The sequence below is a fragment of the Panthera tigris genome, chromosome C1 (genome assembly GCF_018350195.1).
Source record: "Panthera tigris isolate Pti1 chromosome C1, P.tigris_Pti1_mat1.1, whole genome shotgun sequence".
Taxonomy (NCBI): Eukaryota; Metazoa; Chordata; class Mammalia; order Carnivora; family Felidae; genus Panthera; species Panthera tigris.
Window position 1 is genome coordinate 123,368,593 of NC_056667.1, and position 12,677 is coordinate 123,381,269.

Here is a 12,677-nt window from a genome sequence, read left to right on the forward strand (position 1 = left end):
TGACTCATCAAAATAACTCATGCCAAAAAAATATTTCTCAGTGATTTGCCCTTGTTCCCCTCTTTAACAACAGAGACCCACTTAAAGTGCAATAGTCTGCACTTGTCCTCAGTAAATTCAATTACATTTCTTTCTGGCTACTTCAGCTGGCCATGATGATTGTAAATTATACCCTGCCCCCATCTTCCTGGCTAATTTTCATCCCCACAATGTGAACTTGATGGGGATGCTTTGTTTTTTCCACTCCAAAGTTCTTTTAGCAAGGACCAAATTATAAACAGTGCTGTGTTATGCACTTTTCAAAACCCTGTCTGTAGACAAAGTCTCAGCAACCCTCTGCACCTCACTTCTGGGATAACTAGTACCTGTTCATGCCCAAACCTCTGCTTTCTCATGAACTTCCAATATTCACTAAAACTGCCAAGATTGGTGATCGTCCTGAAAAACCTTCGTATGAAGTAAGTCCAATCTGTGTAGGTTTGAAAAATACAATAAAAAATATGCTGAATTATGAACTCCCAGAGTATTTTTTTCCTATGGATAACTGGAATGAGAAACTTTAAAAAATATTTGCTATCATTTTTCAAAATGATTATTTTAACTTTAAACATGTAAGAACTCATCTGCCCCCATCTTCCTTCAATTGCCTGGATGATTATGATGTAATTGCAGTTATAATTACAAAGGACTTCAATTCAATTTAATTTTAATTATTTAAAATTTGTAAACACTCCAGGAAAACCTCATTAAGCTGGCTGAACCAGCTCATTTGCAAAAGGGACCAAGGAGTCATCATTTACAATTATTCACATTACAACATCCATTCAACTCACACTAACCATTCTGATTAACTAGTAATCATACTCACTTGGGGTGAACAGCACTGGCAAAGTTTGTTATAGCTTTTAAAAAATGATTTGCAAAGCTGCATATATAAAGCAACCCCCACATTCAAAAACAGCCAGAACTTTGGCCTGTAAGCACACCGGAGGGTAAATAGAAAGATTCTCACAGAATACATGCATTTTAAAATATCTATGTGTAAAATTGATGTCTTGGAGTCCCTATCGATTCAGGTTTGTCTTTTTTTACTTTAAGATTACACGATCTGCACACCTTCCTCAGAGAAAGCACATCACTGTGATGTGAGGCTCACAGTCAATCAGGGGAGTGAGCCTAAGCCCTTGCATAAGCTGTGTTTAGAATTAAAGTGCCCTGCTGTAGGAGGGTAGGAGGGGGAGAGAGTGCTTGAGTACTAAGTGTAGGAAAACCCAGCTCAGTTGGAAGCCTAGATCTTTCAACCTCTCTGAATCTCTCCTTAAAATAATCCAAATACGAGTAACTACCTCACAGAGTTTTGCGGAGGATTAAAGATGCCTGGCAAATAAATAGAAGATGTGCAATATGTATAGTTTATAACATTAAAAATGCAAAGCTAAGGGTTAGCGTTCTGTTACTTAGTTAACAGCTACTAACATTCTGGTGAATGATGTGTGTGAATATATTTTAACTAAAAAGGACTAAACTTTTCAGAAGCCATCATTGGTTAGCTTACTTATGAGAATTATAATAATTAGTGAATAAAGAATGTGGGTTATACAAAGCACACATGGATAATTTGCACAATAAAATGTTGTCCTATAACACACATTTTCTAGACAATATGAGGATTCTTGAATAAAGATATTTATTAGGCAAATTAAAATCCCACCTGGTGATATAACACTCATATTGTCACATTTAACCAGATCTATTCTCATCTATTATTAAAATTTTGGCACTTCCTGCAGAGACTTGGCTAGAAACAGAATAATAATAATCACTCTTATTGCTCACTTTTACAAAGGGCTTTTAAATTTCTGAAATGATTTTAAGATCCACTGTTTGAGCTTGTCTCCACAACGATTTGTAGATTTTGAGCATGAGCAGATTTTACACAAGTGCACCAAACAATCAGTGGTCATGGCTGTTAAGTGGCAGAAAGATTGCCACTTTGGGATTGGGTATCATCTTTCTTGTGAATATCTCAGCCCTTTCCATAGTTACAAAATTAGGGCTCAATAGAGATGAGTTAATTGTGTGTAGAAGATTCAGCGGGCAAGAAGGAAGAAGACGTAAGAGAAAGGTTTTTTTGTTTGTTTTTGGTTTTGTTTTAAAGAAAAACATAGTAATGGTAAGCTAGTTTGGGGAAAAGAGGGATGGTTTTATATGGGGGAGTTTAGGTGGGAAAAACATAAATGTGTAACCTTTGCACCATTTGAACTCTGCATTGTGAAATATATATATATATATATATATATATATATATATATATATATATATATAATGGGATATTATTCAGCCATCAAAAAGAATGATATCTTGCCATTTGCAATGGTGTGGATGGAGGTGGAGTATATTATGCTAAGTCCATCAGAGAAAGACAAATATCATACGATTTCACTCATATATGGAATTTAAGAAACAAAAGGAACGAACATGGGGGCAAAAAAAAAAAAGAAAGGCAAACCGTAACACAGACCCTTAACTACAGAGAACAAACTGAGGGTTGTTGGAGGCGGGGTGGCTGGGGGAATGGGCTAAATGGGTGATGAACATTAAGGAGGGCACTTGTGATAAGCACAGGATGTTGTATGTAAGTGATATATCACTAAATTCTACTCCTGAAACCAGTATCACACTATATGTTAACTAACTAGAATTTAAATAAAACCTTAAAAAATTAAATCAGCATTTTACTGGATAATAGAATGTAATCTCTCTTATTTCCAAAATGAAAACCATGAAAAGATGCTAACACACTTTGCACTAAATCTACTTGGAGAAGGAACAACATTTTCCTGCATTCACTCAATTCATCCTGGAATATAATACATAAAATTGTAATTCAGAGCACATTATCTATGCTGCTATTTATTTTCTGAAACATTAGTCCTGTAATACTATTCTACATTTTATATTAAAATATGTTCTGTAAGATTCATGCATTTATTCTCAGGGGAACTGGTCTATGTAAGTTTTGTAAAATGTCGACCAACTATTTGAATGAAGAACTGAACCAAAGATCATTGATATTCTTCATTTATCACTAACCAGGCTTTGATAGTTGAAAATATTTGTTAATCATTCTTTGCCTCAATTTTATCACCAAAAAGAAAGAGGAATAAAAGTGGTTGCTTTGAAATGTATGTGTGACTGCACACATTTGTGAAATTCTCTGAGATTTTCCAACGGAAATGCTATTGGAATCATTAAAATTTAGTGAACCTTGGGAATTTGAATCCTTTAATACTCCAAAGGTAAAGTAATCAGATTAATGGATTTTTTTTCCTTGGTTAATCTTGTCAAGAGTCTAGGTTGTTCAAGATCAGATGTTTTCCACCTCTCTATTGAAAAAAAACTGACTTGACGCCTTGAGTCAAGAAATAAAAGCCAGCTTCCTAATTATTCCCTCTGTGTGGTCCTCTGAGACTATAGCTGATCTGGGGTTAAACTTACTCTTTAGCTAATTAAACTCCTTTTTTGTTTTTAATTAAGCAGCCTTAACGACCTTCCTTTATGGACAGCTGGCTGCGCTATAATCAGAATAAGTTTCTTATATTTAACATGGGGTAGGTGAGTGATGACCAAAAGGGTCTTAAGAAACTGCTTTTAGTTTTACCAAATACAACCAATAGTGGGGAAGGGGACAGGGAAGTGGGCTGGAGCAATTCCAAGACTGAAGTGGTCACAACCGAACAGGTGCAGGCTCGGCAAGGCCTGAGGACCTGGGAGGGATGTTCTGCCAGCATGCACAGCACGTCAAACCAGGTCTGCAGCGTGTACCCTGAGCACCTCAAAGAATTAAAAGAGACCAGATGTATGGATTAAAGCCCATGACGAAACTGCCAATCCATTATTTTATAATGCACAGTGAATATCTAAAGAAATCAAGTCCTCCACTCCCCCTGAGGTGATTTCATTGTTTTAAAATATTCAAATGTACCTGCTCTAAGCTACCATCAATTTTTTCTGAAAATGAGGTCTAGAGAAACGTAGACTTTCAGTATGTATTTGTGGAATATCGCATGGACGAATATAAATGAATAAATGAAAAAGCAAAAGATCATTTATGAACCCGATTCCATATCCTCATTCTGTAGATGAGAAAGGTGAGGTCTAGAAAGCTTAAATGAAATACCCACGCCCCCAGGTAGGTTTTTCAATAAATCTTTACTGAAGACCTACTAGATGCCAAGCAAACTGGGGGCTATAAAGATGATCAAAGCTGCCTTTCTCCTGTGCAGATGGGCATATCCCTTTACAATGTTTGAGACAACCCATTCATCATTGGTTTCCAGCAGCTGTGCAAGTAACTTTCAGGTTCACAAGTCAGAGGCTTGAAAACATTGTTTTTACTTTTCATCAATGACAAAATAAACATTATTACACCAAGTCAGCTTCTTATTTCTCTGAATCCTGTGCAGTACCCAAATTAGGATTTCACATAGTAATCATTTACCAGGACCTCCCTCCATCTGGAGCCAGGCCACAGTTACTAGAGCATTCTTACTATAAAGCTAATGGTGGGCAATGATTATGAGGACAAAATGTTGGTTTTCCACCTTTCTAGAAAGGGATATGAAGGTGGAGGCCTGGGTGGGCAAGAGGAATGAAGAATGGAGGTTTTGCTGTTAAAAAGCATTTACATTTTACCTGAAGAAAAAAAAATCTGTTTTCTTCCTTAAACTTGTGAACAATTTAATGTAAAACATTCAATACCATTATGTTAAGATAAGCCTCTTTGAACTTCGAGTGAAAAAAAGAGAAAAGTTGCAAGAAGGCAATAATTAAACAGAATGTCAGAGAGAAACAGAATCAAAATCATAAGAGTACTACTTTTTTTAAGGTTTTTTTTTTTTTTTTAATTGAGATAGAGAGAGAGAGAGAGAGAGCGCGCGCGCTGGGGAGGGGCAAAGAGAGACAGAGAATCCCAAACAGGTTCCACACTGTCAGCACAGAGCCCAGGCTTGATCTCAAAAACTGAACTCTAAGACCATGAGATCATGACCTGAGCCAAAAATCAAGAGTCTGAAACTTAACCAACTGAGTTACTCAGGTGCCCCAAGAATACTACTGTATTCTTTCTGTGTTGAGGAATGAGAAACAGGAAAGAACAAAAATGTAGAAGAGAAAAGGAAGGGGGGGAAGCACAGTCTTGAGATAATTTTTAGTTCCTATTCACCTGAGCTATAATCTTCAATGATAAGCCAATCCCCTGTTGTCCCACCTTCATGTGGTCAGCTGGCAAAGTATTCTTCATGGCTCTGTCTCTGCTCCAGTCCTAGGAGAGCTTTTATTCTAGAGTGGCTAGATCTAACAATGTATTCCTCCCCAAGCTGTAATTTTCAGGACAAAACGATACTGTCCAGAAAGCAAGATGGTGTCTACTTGAGTAATATAATTTATGGCTAGAAGGTTGCCATCTGTAGTCTAGTGACCCAGAATCCTCAGGAAAATCAAATGTTCCACATGAGTGGCAAATACAAACTCACATTCTAAGAAGGTGCTTGACACCCACTTGCCAACAATTCCACTCATAGCTCTCCTTTCAGCCTCTTGATTTTACAATAAAATTTTCCTTTCTGAAATATAGCTTGGCTATGGAAATAAATTTTAATTATATAAATTTGCAAGGTGACCTTTAAAAAACTCAAAGGTTAACTTTCTTTACTGTCTAAATCCTACTGTGCCACGCACAGCCATGCAAATCAGCACCAGTCTAATCTGTTTCCCTTATGATTTCTACTCTCTTTGGCAGATTTCCATTTTGTTTTTTCAAGTCTAAGTTGCTTACGGGGCGGGGGTGGGGGGGGGTGGGGGTAAGATTTCAAAGGAAGCTCCAGTTCCTGGTGTCTTCATGTAACTTTGGTTTTAGTTACTAAGGAAATACTTCTTTGCAGCAGCTACACTATAAATCCTTTAATTCCTCCTTCTCCTAATTCTTAAGTAATCCATTCAAACTGCAAAAGCAAATACTATGAAAGCATTCCATAGAACACAGAGCTTGCAACCGGATATATATTTGCGTGTGTGTGTGTGTGTGTATAAATAATTTCAATTTAAATATATTTAAATCTCTCTATATAAATATATAAATATAAATAATTTTAATTGAAATATATTTAAAACTATACAATTTAAAATAATTTAAATATAATAAATTTTAAAAATAATATATATATAAAACTTCAAAATTTCATATTAATTTCCATTCGAAATTCAAATTCAAGTAGTCCATGCAGGGTAACTAGATGAATAGAAGCAGTGTATGATAGATAAAGTTAGTACATGCAACATAATCCTGCATTGTTTATCAGAATCAAGGAGGATGGCAAAATCAAGTCAGAGGCTGGCATAAAATTTAAGGCTAAAACTATCCGAGCTTGTAAGAAAACATAGGCGGCATTTAGTTATATACTAAATCTAAAATGCTTTGTCCCAAAATGTTTACTAACAAACTCAATTATTCCTTTCTCAAACAGTGACTGAGATCATACCTTGTCCAATAAAGTACTAGGAATAAAATGATATGTTACATCCCCTGCCCAAGAAGGAAGAGAACCTATACAGAAATAACCACAGAACAAAGAAAAATATGTTAAGGGCTAAAGAAAGACACAATATGCTATGACAGATGGATAAGAGAAGAATTTAATGCTGGTTGAGGTGTTGGGATAAGCTCTAATGTAAAGAGAGACATTCGTGCTGGGCCCTGTTACCAGTGGACCATGCCAAGATGGTGGCTGTGAGAAGACGTATTCCAAGCAAGAGCGCCAACACTGGGTATGTTTGCGAGTGTTGACGTAATGGCAAGTTGGCCCACTGTCCTAGAAGAGGTGGATAGATTGAAGCCACAACCAGGCCAAGGAATTAGAGTATTGAACTTCAATACAATGGCGATGGGTACAATTTCAGGTGTTTTTAGTAAGGCTGGAAATATAAAATAGTAAAACTAGAAAGTATTCTTTACAAGGTAGAATGACACATTCCCACTTTTATCAGATCTAACTTGGGGTTTCCTCATCTATTAGACCTCCAGGAGACCGCCGTGTGTCATCATTCAGCAAAATCATGAGTTAAGTGTTGACATGTATTAAAGCTTTGGTCTTTCACCAGGTAAGCATTTTCATTTCATCACACAAAAATAAAAACTTGATGAAAACACCTATAAAACACCCCCACTAATATCTTAAATTGACACACTTTTTTTGTTTGATGACTCTGAATCATTTCTAATGATCTACCTACCAAAAGTCGATTTTAAAAATAATGCATTATAATTCAGAGAATGAAGTAGGGACTCAGGAGTGAGGAGTGGGGTTATCAAAAAAGGGCCAAGGTAGGGGAAGGCAGTTCTCATTTAAGAATCAGGGAGTATACAGATCCAAGGGTCACTAGGGAATTATAACGCAATCAACCAAAAGGGAAATGTGAATGAGTCACCCAACCAAAAGAGTACAAAACAATATCAAAGGCGATATAAAGAGTGAAGAACAGAAGGTTTTAAATAACAGCAAACAGCCTGAAGCACTTCATTTTTATCTTAAGGTATGGAATGTAGTAGATCAGCCATATTGAAAAGGCCAGAGGAGGATATGCTAACAGATACCAGTTTATTTAAACATTAAAGAATTAAGATGCCATTTTATACAAATTCAAACAAAAAATAATATCAAAATAAAAGACATCATGGTTATAGTCGATTTAAGCTCTCAAATACAGAGTGAAGATAAAATGACAATGTTGTGTGGCATTTATTGCATTATTTAATCTACCCAACAGTAATTCTCTCTCTCCAAGTCTCACAATAGCCAGATGCAGAGCTGCAGGAAAATATGACTTCCAGCAATGGTACTTTCTTTCTTTCTTTCTTTTTTTTTTTTTTTTTTTTTTTTTTCAGTGAGGGAGTCAAACGGAATTTTCCATCTGGCCAGTCTGGTTTTGAGGTTCACCTGCCTTCCTTATGGGGTGGGGGGTGGGGGTGGTTCATTTCTCCGTGAGCTTTAATAATAGGAACAGTAAGTATTTTCTTCTTAAGATCATTTGCAACACCTTAAGTTATTAAGATGCTATTAACCAATATGTAGATAGATGGACAGATAGAGAGACAGACAGGTAGGTAGGCAGATAGGTAAATAAATTCTATTCTTGCTACCCATGCTTCAATCTGTCCCTCTACCTACTTCCCTATTTTCCCCAGTTAATCAGATCATTCTTGAATCCCTAATATTAAACTATATTCTAGGCAGGAGAATTTCATGACTGAATCTTCTATCTGATGTGGATTCTCTTATCTGCACCATTTTTCTCTATGATCTTACCATCTGGAATATTTCATTTTTTATTTTTATTTTTTGCCTTTCTAGGACTATCCATAATCTCTCTATCCCTCAGTGGCCAGCTTACTTCTGGCCTCTTCATGAAAACTTCCTGAAAGGCAGTGTCTCTTCCCTGATTTCCTACACTCATTATCCCCACTGTAACAATTATACTCTATCATATATTAGTTTCAAATTATTCTACTATGTGATTCCATGCTCTTCTATAACTCTCCATTGCATCCAGAATGGTATCTGACAGTCTTTCAAAAGTACTTATTAATAGATAAATCCTAAAATTTCATTTTTTCAAAAAGTTAAGGGCTAAGTAAATAACCTGACTTGCTTCTCTTAAATATTAAGCCTTCAAGTATCTTTCTGTTTCATTTTCAATGAAGATTTCTTATAATTACATATCAAATGCTAAATAACAGTAGGTGTGAGAATTGTGCCTAACTAAATATGACCAGGGTAAAGACTATATGCATATCTTTTATCCTTTAAGTCAATAAGCACTTCTTAAGTGCATACTATTGATGACAAGCAGAAAACCTTGGATTTTTTTACAAAAAATGAATGTGCACATTTGACAAAAGCAAAACTCTTTTTTTTTACATTTATTTATTTTTGAGAGACAGAGAGAGGCAGACCATAAGTGGAGGAGGGGCAGAGAGAGAGGGAGACACAGAATCCAAAGCAGATCAGACCTCAACGCGGGGCTTGAACTCACAAACCGTGACATCATGAAGCTGAAGTTGGATGCTTAACCGACTGAGCCATCCAGGTACCCCCACAGCAAAACTTTTTTGAAGAAAGACTTACTTTCAGGCGATTTTGTTTAATTTTTTTTTTAATTTTTTACTTTTTTGCAAATTGTGTTTAGGAATCTGTGGCTACAAAGCTGAAGAGTATCAGGGTGGTTGTTTTACGTTGCTCAAACTGGCAGCTTCTTGAGTATAAAACGATGAGGAGGACAGGGAAAGTCCCCTCACCAGCCAAATCAGCTGAGATAATCCAGTGATCACCATGAAAAATGACATATATTGCAGCCAGAGGACCCTACCCTCCCAGGACATGGTGAGATACCAAAATTGTTAACTCCAAAGAAATGCCTAAAAAAGTACATTCATTCTTCAGTGGGACTAAGAAAATCATCCCAGGAGCTAAACTTCAAACTACTTAAGATAAAGAATTACATTTAACAGCATAAATTTCAAAAATCAAAATTATGATATGATTGTAATATCTTACATATGTAATGACAAGTTCTTTTCTTTTGTAACTACAAATACAAAAACCAGTAGCAGGTGGTGGGTATCTTCTGGGAAAGGAAAAGATCAAACTTTCATGGAAGGCCTTTTTTGGGAAGATTGATTTCAATTTTTTTAAACATTTATTCATTTTTCAGAGACAAAGAGGGACAGAGTGTGAGCAGGGGAGGGACAGAGAGAGAGGGAGATACAGAATTTGAAGCAGGCTCCTGGCTCTGAGCTGTCAGCACAGAGCCCAATGTGGGGCTTGAACTCACAAACCGCGAGATCATGACCTGAGCCAAAGTTGGACACTTGACCAACTGAGCCACCCAGGCACCCCGGGAAGAGTTGATTTCAAAAGGAAAAGTGCTTTTCTGAAAAAGTCCTACAGAATATATCTATCATGACAGGTTGTTGTAGAGCAAAAACCCAGTTTATTCAAAATTCCAGGTATCACCAAATATAAACACCACGGAAGGAAAGGTTTCCAGTGCCACTAGATTTTATAGTTGCATGTTCCTGTATACATTTTCATGGACTAGACTGATCTAAATATAAGAGACTATCTTCTTTCCCGTTTCCTAGCTGTCCCTGAAATCTACTTTGCTGCCAGCTACAATCCTTCCCCGTTTTTATTTAAAAGCCATCAAGAGTCTACAGTAGTAAAATTGAATGGAGATTTCAAACATGGACCAATTTTCCTTTCTTATGACCTATGAAGATAAATGCACACACAGTTGTAAGGAATACAAGCTTTGCCCAAGATATACACTAGAATAAAGAGACATCATTCTTCTTTCTGGAGAGAACTGAAGATTTATTAGAAGACAGCAGGTCGGGCAGTCTTTCAAATATCTTATAATTTCGTTTGTGACATTCTTTCTTTCAGGGGCTTCATCATCCAGGCTTCTTTTCCCTCTCCTTGCTAGATTCAGAGGCAGCTTATAATCATGATAACTAACCCATCCACCATCCACGGAAAACCATGGGGATTGCCTGTACCTGTGAACCTGCAATTAAATAAAGGCACTGCATCTGTAACAACCATGGAGATGGAAAAAAGCAAAACTAGCTTCCAAGTCCTTGAATGCCAAAATATTCGAGAAAAGTAGTTTGAAAAAAATTTTTGCATTATTAAGACTGTCAAGAAATTGGATTTTACACTGGAGTAGATTCAAATTCAACCACTGTATCTGAGTGCTGTTCCAGGCACTGTCATTGAGGTACTTGAATATATATTAGCTCATATGATCCTCAAAACCTTCTTAAGAGAGATTTAATCTGCATTCATAGTTAAGAAACTGACACTCAGAGAAGTGAGCCAGCCTGCTCAAGTCACAGAACCAGATGAAGAGCAGAGCTAAGACATGAACTCAGGTTTTAAGTACTCAGAGAGGACAGAATTAGAGAAACACATTGTCTGCTGGAACTTCCAAATCTCATCTTTGAATTTGTTGGGGAAAATGAAAATTAAGGAGTAGAAAAAGAGAGAGGAGTTTTCAGAGGAAGAAAGAAATCAGGCTTGTAATTGATCAAAGTCCTTCTCTTCCTGTAGGACTGAAGCTTTACTATTAGTACCTGGTGGCTTCTGGGCCACTAGATCTGTTCCATTTTAAGCAAACACCACCTAAACACCTTTCTCTGTCCTCCAACCATTAGGTGTCATGCACATTGATTCCTTGGGAAGTTCACAGAAAAATATACATCTTGCCTATCATGCAAAATATCATTCAAATCTTGCTGTTCTTCTGTTCTCTAAAATCCTTCTGATGAGCATTAAACATGAAATGTAAAAAGTTATAGAGATGGAACAAGCCAAGTGTTAGAAACAAACCCTAGGTGCTATGCTTTTGTAAGGAATTATAATGGCTAGGGAGAAACCATTAAAAATAAATTTAACATTCAAATTCCATCTCCACAGTGAAGACAAAAGGACCAATTACATATATTTGGTGTTATTTTGAGCTCTGGTTAAAGAGGAAATAGAGACCAAGGAAAAAGTTAATGTATCACTTTACAAGGTTGGTATCTATAACTTCTGTTAAATGAGGGATGAGGCAATGCTCTCTGGCAACATCACCTGGGTCAGGTAAGTGTATCTGCAGATTTGCAGTAGAGATATTAAGCAGAATTTTCAGAAGAATAGGGCAATGACTATTATTACAATGCCAAAGAGAAAAGTATAAATGCACAACCTGAGATATGAAGACTCAGCATCATCTTGAGGAAATAAACATTTCTGTGTCCTTCAAATGAGCTACTCAATAGTTGTGAAAAACAAAGCAATCCTTTCAGGTAGAAATTCATCAATCATTCTGCTTCTTCTTGCAGAAGTACTGAGGTATGGGATCCGGTGGATGGCTTGAGATACGTTTTTAAGAGAAGGGCTACAGGTTTAAAAATATATTTAAAAGATAGTTCACATTTAATTTTATTTCTGGTGAGATTAATGTTCTACAACGTTGGATTAACTAAAATGCTCTGTGAAATAATTTGCTTGGTGAATCAATCTTTATAGTTCAACTGCTTACAAGGTTTACAAAGAAATCCTTATAAAACCAAAGAGTCAGTAAAAAGCACCCATAAATTGACTCACATAGAAAAAAAAAAACAAGACTATATTACCAATATATTTATATCTAAATAACAGAGTAAGGATTTGAATATGTTAGAAACACTGTAATTGGTCCAATCTTTCCCTGGGTGTTCTCTTCCTACTTCAAAGTGGGGGCACTAGAACAGTCAGGCAAAACCCAGCTCCTATAAAAGGCAGCAGTATACATATTATTCCAGACAAGCAAAGCAAGGTTAATGCAATTCCCCCAAGAGAGACATCAGAGTGACTCTAGATTAATTAATCACAGCAGGAAGAAGCTGAGTGGCCAGGGATGTTGCTAAGTTGCCCCTATAGAATGGACCAAGAGGCGCTGGCTTCCTTAGGAATGAAATGGAGATGTGATTCCGAATGTCACATTTTGGATTTATAATCAATAATTCTATTGTCAGATCATTTACAACAAATGTGTTTATTTAGCTGGCATTGACAGGAAACTCAATTTCTTAT

General features: G+C 36.5%; 1 protein-coding gene across 1 annotated transcript in view; it reads right to left on the minus strand.

Moving 5' to 3' along the window:
• NCKAP5 (NCK associated protein 5) overlaps positions 1 to 12,677 on the minus strand; it is a 676,395-nt gene that overhangs the window by 308,265 nt on the left and 355,453 nt on the right. The gene's annotated exons all lie outside the window — the stretch shown is intronic.